Here is a 13,176-nt window from a genome sequence, read left to right as displayed (position 1 = left end):
GAGACCAGGAAAGGCCAGTAGCCTATTATAGTTTGCAACTCGATACCACTGCAAAAGGGGCAGTCAGTTGCCTAAGAGCTATCGCTGCTGCTACAGTCCTCGAGAAAGCTCAAGAAACAGTCTTGGGCCATGAGATCACAATTCATGTGCCCCACTCGGTCTCAACCCTCCTAACCCTAAAAGGATGTCACCATTTCTCAAACTCCCGCCTCAACCGGTACGAGGCCCTTCTATTAACCCCGTCTAATGTCACAATTAAGCGTGTCAATTCCCTAAATCCAGCCACCTTGCTACCCCTTCCTGACGATGGCACTCCGCATCATGACTGCGCTACCATAGTCCGACAAGCCGAAAACCCCCGGGAAGATTTAGATCACCTTCCCCTGGAGAATGCGGACTTAATATTGTATACCGATGGCAGTTCTAAAGTTATCGACGGGGTAAGGAAGACTGGGTATGCAGTGGTCTCTGACTTCGAAGTGCTAGAGTCAAATCCAATTAACCCGCAATACAGTGCCCAAGCCGCCGAGTTAATCGCGCTCATACGCGCCTGTGAGATTGGCGAAGGAAAAAGGATAACCATTTATATGGACAGTAAATACTGTTTCGGGTTAGTACATACAACCGGCCAAATTTGGCTTCAGAGAGGTTTCCTGACCGCCACCGGATCCCAAATTTCGCATGCCGCTCTGGTAGAACGACTTCTGACAGCAATCCATTTACCCGCCGCAATAGCCGTTGTCCACTGCAAAGCCCACACCAAAGGCAGGGATTTGGTTTCTAAAGGGAATAGACGAGCCGACAAAGCCGCACAGATAGCTGCCCTTCGTATCCCTAACGACGACTCTGAATTTCAAGCCTTGCAACTACCCGCCGACCTAGACTTAACAGAAATTTACAAATCTGCCTCAGGGGACAAAAGGGCTATGTGGCAATCTATAGGGGCCACAGAACAAAACGGCATCTGGGTCCTCCCCGATGGAAGAACCGTCCTTCCAAAGGCCTGGACTCCAAAATTAGTGAGGATTCTTCACCAATGGACACACTGGGGAAAAGGGAGGTTAATGGAACATGTTATTAGATCTTGGTATGCTCCAGGGATAGCTGCCGCCGCCGCAGCAGCATCAAAGAATTGCATAACCTGTCACCGCTTCAATCCCAAGCGCGAACCCAGGAGACCCCCAGGAGCTAGGCCATGGACCTTTGTCCCTTTCGAGAACTTACAGCTCGACTTTATTGATCTGCCCCAATGCCAGGGTTTTAAACACGCTTTGATTATAGTGGACCAATTTTCCTCATGGGTAGAGGGATTCCCTTGCCGAAAAGCTACCGCATCTGTAGTTGCTAGGGCTCTCTTACAAGATATTATTCCCCGATACGGAATACCTCGCCGCCTAGACAGCGACAGGGGAACTCACTTTACTGCCGAAATAGTGCAACTAGTGGCCAAGACCCTCCAAATTAGGTGGGACCTCCACACACCCTATCACCCACAATCCTCTGGCCAAGTAGAACGAATGAACCAAGAAATAAAAATACAGTTGGGAAAACTTTGCAACCTTACGGGCCTGAAATGGGTCAATGCACTCCCACTGGTTCTTCACAACATACATAGTGCCCCAACTGAACGTTTAAAACTCTCCCCGTTTGAACTTTTATTTGGGAGACCCCCTCCAGTCTACAACACTCTATTCCCACTCTCAGAGCTTGAGCTGGGAGAAGCAGAACTTACTAATTATGTCATTCAGCTCCAGACACAGCTACAACGCCTCCACCAGTACGCCGCCATTGAAGGACAGAACCTTCCCATCAACGTCCAAGCTCACTCCTTTCACCCTGGTGACTGGATCCTCGTCAAAGTCTACCAGAAAGAACCGCTCCAGCCTGCGTGGGAACGTCCCTATCAAATACTCCTGACATCGCCAACCACCGTGAAAATAGGTGAGAAGAATTATTGGTTACACCACACAAGGTGCAAATCCTCACCCCCTCCTCTAGAGACCGAAGAAAGCTACGGCGAGGACTTCACCTTTTCGACACCACCCACTCCCCCGACCTCATACATTGACGACGACGACCAACAGACCGGACCAGATCGGGGTCAGAATCGGGCCCAACAGACCGGACCAGATCGGGGTCAGAATCAGGCCCAACAGACCGGACCAGATCGGGGTCAGAATCGGGCCCAACAGACCGGACCAGATCGGGGTCAGAATCGGGCCCAACAGACCGGACCAGACACTGTCTCAACCAATTGGACATCCGAGATCGTCTCAAGTCCTGACACCATCAAATTACGTTTGAAGCGCTCTGACAGCTCCCCTGACAGCGCACTCTGACAGCTCGCTCTGACAGCTCCTTTGACAGCGCGCCTTTGACAGTGCGTTTGACAGCGCGCCTTTTGACAGCTCCTTCAACAACACGTTTGACAACTCTTTCCCTCTGACAATGCCTTGCCATCCCCGGACTCCGATTATGAATTTCTCCTTCATCCTCCTCGTCTATGGGACTTTGACCCAATCTCCAGGCACACCAATAGATCAGTGTTTCCCAACCGGTGTTCCGCGGCACACTAGTGTGCCGCGAGACTTTGCCTGGTGTGCCGTGGGAGGGAGGCGGGCTCCATGTGCTTAGAGCAACAGGCTGCCGCCCCAAGCCTCGCGCGCCCGACGGGAGCTCCTGCCGGGTGCGCAAGGCTTGCAGACACTCGCCCGAAGCACGGGGCACCCTCCGGAGGGCTCCGCGTGCTTCGGGCAACAGGCTGCCGCCCCAAGCCTCGCGCGCCTGGCAGGAGCTCCTGCCGGGCGCGCAAGGCTTGCAGACACTCGCCCGAAGCACGGGGCACCCTCCGGAGGGCTCCGCGTGCTTCGGGCAACAGGCTGCCGCCCCAAGCCTTGCCGCCTGGCAGGAGCTCCTGCCGGGCGCGCAGGGTTGCAGACACTCGCCCGAAGCACGGGGAGCCCTCCGTAGGGCTCCCCGTGCTTCGGGCAACAGGCTGCCGCCCCAAGCCTTGCGCGCCTGGCAGGAGCTCCTGCCGGGCGCGCAAGACTTGCAGACACTCGCCCGAAGCACGGGCAGCCCTCCGTAGGGCTCCCTGTGCTTCGGGCAACAAGCTGCCGCCCCAAGCCTTGCGCGTCTGGCAGGAGCTCCTGCCGGGCGCGCAGGGTTGCAGACACTCGCCCGAAGCACGGGGAGCCCTCCGTAGGGCTCCCTGTGCTTCGGGCAACAAGCTGCCGCCCCAAGCCTTGCGCGCCTGGCAGGAGCTCCTGCCGGGCGCGCAGGGTTGCAGACACTCGCCCGAAGCACGGGGAGCCCTCCGTAGGGCTCCCTGTGCTTCGGGCAACAAGCTGCCGCCCCAAGCCTTGCGCGCCTGGCAGGAGCTCCTGCCGGGCGCGCAGGGTTGCAGACACTCGCCGGAAGCACGGGGAGCCCTCCGTAGGGCTCCCTGTGCTTCGGGCAACAGGCTGCCGCCCCAAGCGGCATATAGTCAATATAGGCACAGAGTTAATTTTTTAAACATTTTCTAATGGTGGTGTGCCTCGAGATTTTTATCATGAAACAAGTGTGCCTTTGCCCAAAAAAGGTTGGGAAACACTGCAATAGATCATTGCACCAGATTAGCCACGGATTACCATTTCCTGGACTATCATCGCGTTGAAACCGGCGGAAAGTCAAATCCCGCCCGAATGGGGGACTTTGACTTCTGCCTCCCTGAGTCTCGAACATTGTTACGCCACTCCCTCGTGCCCCGCCTAACTGACAACGAATACTGGGAACTTTTTATCCGAGACAAGTACCTACACCGAATTGGGTCAGCAGCAGTCACCCTTGACCATTCGTACTACCGCCTCAACTGTAAGAATGGGACACATTTCCTTTACGGCAACGGGGAACTCTTGAGGAACCCAAATTGGACCGAAGTCGAAAGGGGAGGGGCCGCTCCGTCCTACACCGACGCAACTAACCCCTCTGACAACTTGATTTTCGGATTCCAATGTCTCCTCATGACCCCGGAACCCCGAAAACCCCAACTGCAAGGACTTTGCCTGAGAGGGTTTTGCTGCCTCTGGAACATCGGGGTCACCCACGACTGGAGAGGAGCAGAATATTTAGAAGGGTGGTATCATCCGGCACATCCCTCACGCTCCCCCACTTGGGATCACATTGGACCTTTGAGATGCGGGGGCATAGCCAAGGACAGGCGACTCCTCAATACCACCGACCCACTTCATCCACTCGGCACGGCACCTCGCCAGCTCAGTACTGATCCCGCCCTCCCGGGGGAGGATCTCCTCTCCTCTTGGGAACAGAACTCTTACATCAAACTCCTTGGCCAGGTGGCTAAGGAGGCACCCTATCCTGAATGCTGGATATGCGCACATGCACCCAGCCACCTCCAACAAAGTCTTCCCCTTGTTCCAGTACCCGTAACCACTGAACAGTTCCGATCAGGAGACGTCGCTTCTTGGAACTTAACTGCCTTGAACTTGACCCGCCAATACCTCTACCTTACTGGTCCTACCAAGGGACCCCTCTGCCGCATTTTTTCCGGAGAAGGAACTTTCATTGGGTCCAGCACCTGCACCTCCAACTTAGAACTTCTACCCACCGGCCATGTCACTGTCACCGATATGACCGGATCCCAAACTTTCCCAAATCTCACTCTTGCTTGGGCCACCGTCATCGGACACCCTCCAGCCTGGCAGCCTCAGACCGCTGACTCCATGTTGCTGCTCACTTTTGCCTCCGGAAGAATGGAGTCCTACCTCAGCGGCTTGTTTTGGGTATGTGGCCACCGCGCATATACCTGGGTGAGCCCACACATGTCAGGATCTTGCTTCGTGGGGTACATTGTCCCTGGCATAAGAGTGGTCCCACATCTACCCCCTGGGAGGCAGAGGAATAAAAGAGAACAGAAGAGACTGTCGGACCTGTCCGATGTCGCTGCCAACGGAGAGACTGTCGGCCGAGCACTCTTCCCTGCCTATGGGGCCGGCTCAAATCATGTCGACATCCTCCGACTTACCGACATCCTTCTGAAATTCATGCAAGAGGCAACCCAAATCACGGATTCTCTGATGTCGGAGCTGTCAGAGGTGAGACAATTGAGTTTACAGACCAGGATTGCAACGGACTTTCTCCTGTCCAGTCAAGGAGGGACATGTGCCCTAATAGGTACTGAGTGTTGCACATATGTGACCGATCAGACTTTGAATATTACTGGACACTTGAACAATATACACGAGCTGGCAGGGAAGCTAGATGAGATACGACATGAAGGACTATCCGACATAGACTTGTGGGGATGGTTGCCCAAGCTTGGATGGCTTCGACAGTTACTTAAGGTGATATTGCTTACTGCCCTTATTGTTGTCCTTTGCATCTCAGTGCTCTGCTGTACGATACACTGTGTCTCTCCTTGTTGCTCTCTTCTCCGCTGTCCTGCTCCATCCGCCCCTCTTTCTCTCCGGGCCTATTCCCGCTCCCACAGCGCCCCCGTCTTCCCTGAATACGTGCAAATGAGACACCTGGGGGAAGGAGAGTACGAAATCACAGGGGTATAGGGTGCGGAGAAAGGATTTGCAAGTTCTTACAGAACTTTAATGCAAATCTATCTCCGAATGGGGGACTGATACGGAGTCCCCCATATCAGGCACATATATCCCCATATATTCATGACGTTTTCTGCACTGTATTCTGGGACTTGGAGGGAACTTTTAAAAGCTTATGTCGCCCCATTCTCGGGGTTCAAACTCATCTTGAACCTGTTGTGCAATAAACTCGGATCTCCGCATCTTGCTCCGTCTCCAGCTGAACTCATTTCTTCCGCTAGGACCCGCGGACTTAGTCCGACGAGCTGGGTGGCAGGGCAACTCCGCACCTGGAATTTACCGTAACATAAATGTACCAAGCAAATACGTACATAAATAAACCACATGTCTGAAGCAGCACAGGAAGATAGTCATGAAACCACCTTGACTCCCAAGCTGACCAAATGTTTTCTCTGCAAGGAGGGAGGGGGTGAAAAAAACCTTCCTTGTTACAGGAATTGAGTATTCACTATTTCAAAGGGTGACAGACTACCAGGAAAGGCAATCGGATAAGGCATTATCAGATAACCTGCCAGACAGGAGATAAACAAGGCACTCAGATTTCTATAGTAGACCTAGGGAACCTAGGATGCTATACAGGCTTTTGGATACCCCATAAGGGAAAAAGGGCAGGTTTTGTTTACAAGAGGTGTATACAGCTTTTTCTGCTGAAGAGCCCCTCTTTTCCATAGGCCTGAGTGTGGACAGCTTCTGCTTGTGTTTACTCTAATGATGACAAAGCAAGCTGGTCCGGGTGTAAACCGCCCTCCCCCATGTAAAGGTAAAGGGACCCCTGACCATTAGGTGTGCACTCAGCTGCCGGTCCAGGTCATAGCTGAACCTTCCCTTTTTTTGCGGGAAATTCCCTTATTCCAGCGCCCTTTCCTGCTGCTATCCCGGATTGTTAGAAATCCCGTAGACTGTCCCCGGGACAGGTGAGGCTGCTGATGCCTTATTTCCAAATCTGAAAGTTGACAGCTATGGTCTGGGTAGCTACGACAAGCAGTTGGCATCCATCATTCAGCCACCGAAGACAAGCGCAGAGATGGAGATTTGGGCTCCTTGGGCAGAGGGGGGAGGGAGGGAGGAAGGGGAGCCCATAAGTGCAGGCGCAGAAACAGGAAAAGTGTAGGCTGAGAAGAGGGAGGGGTGGTGTCTGTGCCCTCAGCTTGCCAAGGGTTAAAAGGAGCAGAGCTGGATTCCTAGAGAGGACAGGAAGTGAAGCGGAGGTCAAGTTCCTCCATGCCAAATCCTTCCCTCCCACATCCCTTCCTGCAAGCTGAGGTTGCTTTGTTTTCTCTCCTTTGCAAAAGCTTCCTCGGTGAGTCCCCTCTCTCTTTCCCCTCAGGGGTCCCAGGGGTGCAGGGAGGGGGCATGGGGGTCCCTGCTCAGATCATGCAGGGTGGGGTGAGACCCCCAAGTCAGGGAGCAGAGGGTCATCTTTGTCCTCTCTGCCAAGCCTGGGAGGGGGCAAGTTCGCAGGAGGTCTGCAGCTCTGTTCTTCCTTGGGATCCAGATGCTGCCTTCATTTTTGGGGAGGGGGCTTTGAGCACAGGGAGAAGAAAAGCCCTTCTGCATCTGCAGCGGCACAACCGGACCACTTCCTCTATCCCAGATGCAACAACACATGTCTCTCCCCTGTCCTCTCTCCACCAACAGCTGGCGCTGTTACCTTCCAACAGCTGGATCTCACTCCCAAAGGCACTCTCTTCCATGGTCTCCCAAGACAGATGAAGGCCAACCAACCATTCCCACCCCCTCACAATGCACAATGGGGCTTTCCCTCTCCTCTCCCTCCTGATGCCCCTTGAAGTTGGCTTGAGGATGTTGGGGGGGGGGAGTCCACCCCACCAGATGCTGAGAGAGGACGTCCTCCCATCTGGAAAATTGGGAACACTTTGAAGAATTATGTGAAGATGCGTGCTGTATAATCATAATCATAAAATTATTACAATGTGGAATTCCCCCATTTACACAAAGACTAATTGTTTAGTCGTGCCTGACTCTTCGTGACCCCCTGGACCAGAGCACACCAGGCACTCCTGTCTTCCACTGCCTCCCGCAGTTTGGTCAGACGCATGCTGGTCTCTTCGAGAACACTATCCAACCATCTTGTCCTCTGTCGTCCCCTTCTCCTTGTGCCCTCCATCTTTCCCAACATTAGGGTCTTTTCCAGGGAGTCTTCTCTTCTCATGAGGTGGCCAAAGTATTGGAGCCTCAGCTTCAGGATCTGTCCTTCCAATGAGCACTCAGGGCTGATTTCCTTAAGAATGGATAGGTTGGATCTTCTTGCAGTCCATGGGACTCTCAAAAGTCTCCTCCAGCACCAGAATTCAAAAGCATCAATTCTTTGGCGATCAGCCTTTTTTATGGTCCAGCTCTCACAAAGATTAATACCCATCATTAAAATTGTTCCATTACAATGTTGAAATAAGCATGCAGGAAAAGAATAGAATTTAAACAGTGCAGCTATTAAAATGAGGTTGAAATAGAGCAATTTTTGATAAAGAATGGATTACCAAAACTATCACAGGAAAATAGATCAATCCTGAACTGCAAAATAACACGACAAGAGATTGAACAAGCCATTCAGAATATGCAACTGGGCAAATCTCCAGGGCCAGACGGGTTCACTGCCAAGTACTATAAGACACTGAAAGACTATTTGATACATCCATTGATGGAGGTTGGCAACGAAATTATGGAGGGGAAGAAGGCGCCGGAATCGTGGAAAGAAGCTTTCATCACATTGATACCTAAATTGGAAACGGAAAAGACACAACTCAAGAACTACCGTCCCATCTCCCTTTTAAATGTGGATTACAAAATATTTGCAGACATTTTAGCAAATAGACTTAAAAAAGTTTTAAATGAAGTAATTCATAAGGACCAGGCAGGCTTTCTCCCAGGCAGACATTTGTTTGCTAACACAAGGAACATTATTGATATCTTGGAACTTCTACAAACAAATATCAATACAAAAGCTGTGTTAATTTTTATAGATGCAGAGAAGGCCTTTGATAATATTTCTTGGAAATTTATGAAGAAAAATTTGGAAGGGATGGGAGTGGGAAGGGGTTTTGAAAATGGGATAGATGCAATCTATTCAGAACAAAAGGCTAAATTGATAGTTAATAATAATAATGTGGTGACAGAAGAGTTCAATATTGAAAAAGGAACACGACAGTGTTGCCCTATCTCTCCCCTGTTATTTATTTCAGTCCTGGAGGTGCTCTTGAACATGATTAGAGGAGACCGGTTGGTTGAAGGAATTCAGGTCGGAGCGAAACAGTACAAACTTAAAGCCTTTGCAGATGACCTGGTTTTGACCTTACAGGAGCCAGAATCTAGCACGAAAAGGGTATTACAATTGATTCAAGAGTTTGGTCGGGTGGCGGGATTTAAATTAAACAAGCAAAAAACCAAGGTACTGGGAAAAAACCTAACAGCTACAGAGTCAGAAAGGTTTCAGAAAGAGACAGAGTTAAACGTGGTTAAAAAGGTAAAATACCTAGGGGTGAACATAACAGCAAAAAATTTGAGCTTATTTAAGGATAATTATTAGAAATGCTGGTCAGAAATTAAGAGAGATTTAGAAAGTTGGTCAAGACTGAAACTTTCCTTGTTAGGCCGGATTGCTGCTATAAAGATGAATGTATTGCCAAAAATGTTGTTTCTGTTTCAAACTTTACAGATTGTGGACAAAACGGAGTGCTTTGGGAAGTGGCAGAGAGATATTTCCAAATTTGTCTGGCAGGGCAAAAAGCCCAGAATTAAGTTTAAGATATTAACTGATGCGAAAGAAAGAGGGGGCTTTGCATCTTTCTGCTGGCTAAAAGATTGGCTGCTTCTCGAAAACACTGATGTACTGGATTTGGAAGGTTTTAACAATGCTTTTGGTTGGCATGCATATTTGTGGTATGACAAGGTTAAGATTAACAAGGTTTTCAAGAACCATATTGTCAGAAAAGCAGTGTTTAATGTCTGGACAAAATACAAAGACTTATTGGAAAATAAAACTCCAAGGTGGCTTTCACCATTGGAAGCTAAGGCCCGCAAAAGACTCAATATGGAGGCCGAATGGCCGAAGTATTGGGAAATAATAGAAAAAGATGGAGATAATTGGAAATTGCAGAGTATGGAAAAAATGAAAGACAAAGTGCGAGATTGGTTACATTACGCTCAGATTAAAGAAGTCTTTAAACTTGATAAAAAGTTAGGATTCCAGGTGGAAAAATCGAAGTTGGAAACAGAATTGTTAGAGCCTAAGACTAAGGTACTTTCAAGAATGTATAACTTGCTGTTAAAATGGAACACACAAGATGAAACGGTCAAATCGGCTATGATAAAGTGGGTACAGGACATTGGGTATAATATCATGTTTGAAGACTGGGAAAGGTTGTGGACCGTTGGGCTGAATTTCACTGCATGTAATGCTTTGATAGAAAATGTTATGAAAATGATATATAGATGGTACATGACCCCAGTCAAACTTGCAAAAATATACCACTTGTCTGATAATAAGTGTTGGAAATGTAAAGAAAACGAAGGAACTTTCTTTCACCTCTGGTGGACCTGCCCTAGAGTGAAGGCTTTCTGGGAAATGATATATAATGAGCTGAAAAAGGTATTTAAGTATACCTTCCCAATAAACCAGAGGCCTTCCTTCTGGGTATTGTTGGCCAGAGGGTGTTAAAGAAGGACCGAACATTTTTTATGTATGCAACAACAGCAGCAAGGATACTCGTTGCCAAGCATTGGAAAACCCAAGATTTACCCACACTGGAAGAATGGCAGATGCAACTGATAGACTATATGGAACTGGCCGAGATGACTGGCAGAATCCGATACCTGGGAGAGGAGACGGCAGAAGAAGACTGGAAGGAATTCAAGACTTACCTACAGAAGCATTGTAAATTGTATGAATGTTAAGAAGGATGCTAGATTATAAATAACTTGGCACCATTAAGCTAGATGAAGTGAAATATGAAGATAAGTTAAATTGAAGAAAAGACAAACTTTGGATAATTATTAGGCTAAATTTAAATTTCTCAGGTTTGAATAAACGATATCTAAAAATAGAGATAAAATATTGGAAAAATAGATAACAAGAATGGAAATAAGGAGATAAATTGCTGGTGAGATATTTATAAATTAGGAACGCAGGAGCGGGAGATGTGAGGGAGTCCAAAGAAGCTAAGAAAATATGTTATGATATGTGTTATTTTGTTTCTCTTTCATTTGTATGGTAATTAAAAAAAACCTTCAATAAATATTTATATATATATAAAAAAATAAACAGTGCAGCTATTAAGAGGCAGAAAAGAACGGAGCAATGTGTAGAAGATGGTCTTCATTCTCCCTTTCTCTCTTAGGGTCCAGTATGTTTTGAAGATCATGGCCACTGGTCCCATCACCTCCTGGCAAATAGAAGGGGAAGAAATGGAGGTAGTGAGAGATTTTACTTTCTTGGGCTCCATGATCACTGCAGATGGTGACAGCAGCCACGAAATTAAAAGACGCCTGCTTCTTGGGAGAAGGGCAATGACAGGCCTAGACAGCATCTTGAGAAGTAGAGACATCACCTTGCCAACAAAGGTTCGTATAGTTAAAGCTATGGTTTTCCCAGTAGTGATGTATGGAAGTGAGAGCTGGACCATAAAGAAGGCTGATCGCCGAAGAATTGATGCTTTTGAATTATGGTGCTGGAGGAGACTCTTGAGAGTCCCATGGACTGCAAGAAGATCAAACCTCTCCATACTGAAGGAAATCAACCCTGAGTGCTCACTGGAAGGACAGATTGTGAAGCTGAGGCTCCAGTACTTTGGCCACCTCATGAGAAGAGAAGACTCCCTGGAGAAGACCCTGATGTTGGGAAAGATGGAGGGCACAAGGAGAAGGGGACGGCAGAGGACGAGATGGTTGGATAGTGTTTTCGAGGTTACCAGCATGAGTTTGAGCAAACTGCGGGAGGCAGTGGAGGACAGAGGTGCCTGGCGTTCTCTGGTCCATGGGGTCACGAAGAGTCGGACACGACTAAATGACTAAACAACAAACAACAACATGTTTTGAAGACGTAGCTTTTTGTTTCACACACAAGGACTGGGCGTTGCTGGATCCTGACCAGAGAGCTCTGCAGAAGGAATTCAAGGGGGTGAAGTGTGGGATCCTGGACTCTCTGGTAAGGCTACCTGCTGGATCATCAGATCAGTTTTGAAATTCCATACAGATCTCTGTAGGACAAACCTCTGCAATATTGAGAGAGCCCAATAACGCCAGCTACAGCATTTGAGATTTTAACACACCCACAACTTTCCTTGAATGGAAAACCATCGATGTGTGTGTGTGGGGGGGGTATCTCTTGTTTTATCTGGGAATATTCTTCTACCAAAACTTTGTAAGAGCATTGCAGGAGATCCTGGGGTCCCTACCAGGCCCCGATAACTAAGACATCCCAGGGTCCTTGTACTTGAGGAATCTGGGAAATGACCTTATTGACAGAACTGAAAAGAATTTATTACAATCCTTCTGTGCTCTGCCACAAGACGCCCAGAATGAAATACTCTCCAGATTTGACCTCTTATGTTCCTGACTGATAAGTTTGGAGAAGGAGCAGAAGGCCTCATGCAAGCAAAACCTGACCCTTTGTGCTCCAGATCCAGCCCACTAGATATAACACCGTGAGTTAGATTTATGGGCTGAAAAGCCACCCCCCCCCCACTAACAGCAGGTTACTGAACCTTCTTTCCTACCAATTGGAGATGAAAAACTTCCCAAAAGATTTGGTCCCCATGCAAGCCCTGACAGAGGCGGGATATAAATAATAAGTTGTTGTTGTTGTTATTAAATGTGGCCAGAACATCTGCCTGGCTTGCAATGAGAGGCTTCTAAAGCGTGTCAGCAGGACTCTCCACACAAAGCACCTAGCATGGGGGCACCTACATGTAATATCTACTCTGCTTTTTTTCTGCACATGCTCTGGGGTTGCAGTTTTCAGGCTTGGGGACAGGATGGTGACTGGTTTTTGCACCAAGTTCTGTCAGTTATCCCCACTGAGTTCAATAGGATCTACTCTCAGGTCACTACTGTGCAGACCATGCCAGCCTTACGAAGTGGGGTGAGGAGTATACAGAGGAAATTGGAATCACTGGAGATGTTTAGAAATGGGGCTTCTCTTGGGAAGGGGCTGCCCCGTTTGGGCTTCTCCAGGGGCAGGAGAATATCTAGGGCAGGAGAATCCCTGCAGGGCCTCTGAGGCTCCCGTTGCTTCTTCCTCTCTCCCAGGACCCCACAGCTTGTTTTGGCTCCTTGACTCCTCAGGAAGGATGAAGGAGACGGGACTTCCGGAGGCGGTGCGAAACAGCAATGGCGGTCCTCTTCGCGCTCTGAAGAGGGGCTCCGCAGGAAAGGGTCGCTCGCTGTGGCATAGCGGCGACCCACTCAGAAAAACCACGGGCAGAGTGAGCTCGTGGCCGTAGGACTCGGCGGGCGCCAGAAGCCCCCCCAGAAACGAAGAAGGAACCCCGTAAGGGGCTCCAGAACGTGAAAGGGGGAGCGGTGCTGTGAGTTCATCGCTCTTTCTGCG

The 13,176-nt window shown here is 49.1% G+C and overlaps 3 protein-coding genes across 4 annotated transcripts in view; all 3 read left to right on the top strand.

Annotated features, from left to right (window-relative positions):
• The first annotated feature begins 6,872 nt into the window (after window positions 1-6,872).
• The window catches only part of LOC310837933 (uncharacterized protein), a 12,835-nt gene continuing 6,531 nt past the window's right edge, over window positions 6,873-13,176 (top strand). The window contains exons 1-2 of one of the 2 annotated variants that reach the window (XR_014560646.1): window positions 6,873-6,912; window positions 7,251-7,676. The gene's annotated coding sequence lies outside the window, so the exon portion shown is untranslated. Of the gene's footprint in view, window positions 6,913-7,250; window positions 7,677-13,176 lie in introns of those variants that run through there. The other variant, XM_083725180.1, reaches the window with a different exon arrangement.
• Window positions 11,661-13,176, top strand: part of LOC310837516 (uncharacterized protein) — a 26,068-nt gene continuing 24,552 nt past the window's right edge. Inside the window, exon 1 of the mRNA XM_083724221.1 lies at window positions 11,661-11,772. The gene's annotated coding sequence lies outside the window, so the exon portion shown is untranslated. The remainder of the gene's footprint in view (window positions 11,773-13,176) is intronic.
• The window catches only part of LOC310837610 (uncharacterized protein), a 45,197-nt gene continuing 44,511 nt past the window's right edge, over window positions 12,491-13,176 (top strand). The window contains exon 1 of the mRNA XM_083724474.1: window positions 12,491-12,535. The gene's annotated coding sequence lies outside the window, so the exon portion shown is untranslated. The remainder of the gene's footprint in view (window positions 12,536-13,176) is intronic.

This window comes from Podarcis gaigeae (genome assembly GCF_964106915.1).
Source record: "Podarcis gaigeae genome assembly, chromosome: 2".
Lineage (NCBI taxonomy): Eukaryota > Metazoa > Chordata > Lepidosauria > Squamata > Lacertidae > Podarcis > Podarcis gaigeae.
This window is presented reverse-complemented; position numbering and strand designations above follow the sequence as displayed.